The sequence below is a fragment of the Capra hircus genome, unplaced genomic scaffold, assembly GCF_001704415.2.
Source record: "Capra hircus breed San Clemente unplaced genomic scaffold, ASM170441v1, whole genome shotgun sequence".
In the NCBI taxonomy this organism is placed as follows: domain Eukaryota; kingdom Metazoa; phylum Chordata; class Mammalia; order Artiodactyla; family Bovidae; genus Capra; species Capra hircus.
Window position 1 is genome coordinate 4,449 of NW_017201273.1, and position 2,290 is coordinate 6,738.

The 2,290-nt window shown below is 45.0% G+C and overlaps 1 pseudogene; it reads left to right on the forward strand.

Moving 5' to 3' along the window:
* Positions 1 to 810: 810 nt before the first annotated feature.
* On the forward strand, positions 811 to 2,280 carry LOC108635057 (annotated as a pseudogene).
* Positions 2,281 to 2,290: the final 10 nt, after the last annotated feature.

Here is a 2,290-nt window from a genome sequence, read left to right on the forward strand (position 1 = left end):
AAAAAGGGTCATTTTATTATAAGGAGGAAAATTATGAGATCTCTCATTCTGTAAAAATTGGCTTGTTTGGCTAAAGCTTGCAGAGTTAGTGAACAGAGATCTATCTTAGGATTCAGGGGCTTCCCAGGTGGCTCAGTGATAAAGAATCTGCCCACCAGTGCAGGAGATGTGGGTTCGATCCCCGGGTCAGGAAGATCCCCCTGGCGAAGGAAATGGCAACCCACTCAGTATTCTTGCCAGGGAAATTCAATGGACAGAGGAGCCTGGTGCATACAGTCCACGGGGTCACAAAGAGTCAGAAGCAACGCAGTGACCGAGCATGAGCATCCTTAGGCTCAACATTAAGTATAATGTTTTTCACTGTACCTAGGGTTACTGAAAGGCAGGAAGTGCAGATTATTTTTGTTATGAAATCTGTCAACAGGGCAAGTCATCTGATATAGTTATATTTTTAATAAATGTAACTGAGATAAGAATTTTAAAAATAAACTAAGTTAAATGATAGGAGCTCATTGACTATCCAGTCGATTTCAAATAAGATAAAATATTGGAAACATTAATTGCTGAACAAGTCAAATTTACCTAATTTGTCTTGTGTGAGAGAGGAAACAAAGTTGTTTGGTGCCTCAACGAGATGTTCTCTACCAGTCTATAGAATGCTAATACAAAAGAGTTCATGGCAGTTTAAGGAAAGTAGGATGTGTATTTTAGGAAAGAAGGTACAAGGAATGGAAATATATTTTTTAACAGAAGAAGAGTGACTTGTCCTAAAGCTGATTATTTCTAAATGGAAAGAGTAAGGGACAAAGAACGGCTACAAAAAGTGGCAGCGCTTTTTCGCAACGGGTTTGCCGCCAGGACACAGGTGTCGTGAAAACCACCGTTAAACCTAAGCCAAAATGGGAAAGGAGAAGACCCACATCAACATCGTTGTCATTGGGCACGTAGATTCAGGGAAGTCTACCACGACTGGCCATCTGATCTACAAATGTGGCGGGACTGACAAGAGAACAATTGAAAAGTTCGAGAAGGAGGCTGCCGAGATGGGAAAGGGCTCCTTCAAATATGCCTGGGTCTTGACAAACTGAAAGCTGAACGTGAGCGTGGTATTACCATTGATATCTCCCTGTGGAAATTTGAGACCAGCAAGTACTATGTTACATCATTAATGCCCCAGGACAAAGAGACTTCATCAAAAACATGATTACAGGCACATCCCAGGCTGACTGTGCTGTCCTGATTGTTGCTGCTGGTGTTGGTGAATTTGAAGCCGGTATCTCCAAGAACGGGCAGACCCGTGAGCATGCCCTTCTGGCTTACACCCTGGGTGTGAAACAACTAATTGTTGGCGTTAACAAAATGGATTCTACTGAGCCACCCTATAGCCAGAAGAGATACGAGGAAATTGTTAAGGAAGTCAGCACCTACATTAAGAAAATTGGCTACAACCCGGACACAGTAGCATTTGTGCCAATTTCTGGCTGGAATGGTGACAACATGCTGGAGCCAAGTGCTAATATGCCATGGTTCAAGGGATGGAAAGTCACCCGTAAGGACGGAAATGCCAGTGGAACCACCTTGCTTGAAGCTCTGGATTGCATCCTGCCACCAACTCGCCCAACTGACAAACCTTGCGTTTGCCTCTCCAGGATGTCTATAAAATTGGTGGTATTGGTACTGTCCCTGTGGGTCGTGTGGAGACTGGTGTTCTCAAACCTGGCATGGTGGTCACCTTTGCTCCAGTCAACGTAACAACGGAGGTGAAGTCTGTAGAAATGCACCATGAAGCATTGAGTGAAGCCCTTCCTGGGGACAATGTGGGCTTCAATGTCAAGAACGTGTCTGTCAAAGATGTCCGTCGTGGCAATGTGGCTGGTGACAGCAAAAATGTCCACCCATGCAAGCTGCTGGCTTCACAGCTCAGGTGATTATTTTGAACCATCCAGGCCAAATCAGTGCTGGATATGCACCCTGTGCTGGATTGTCACACAGCTCACATTGCTTGCAAGTTTGCTGAGCTGAAGGAGAAGATTGATCGTCGTTCTGGGAAAAGCTGGAAGATGGCCCTAAATTCTTGAAATCTGGTGATGCTGCCATCGTTGATATGGTTCCTGGCAAGCCTATGTGTGTCGAAGCTTTTCTGATTATCCTCCCCTGCGCCGTTTTGCTGTGCGTGACATGAGACAGACAGTCGCTGTGGGTGTCATCAAAGCAGTGGACAAGAAGGCAGCTGGAGCTGGCAAGGTCACCAAGTCTGCCCAGAAAGCTCAGAAAGGCTAAATGAATATTA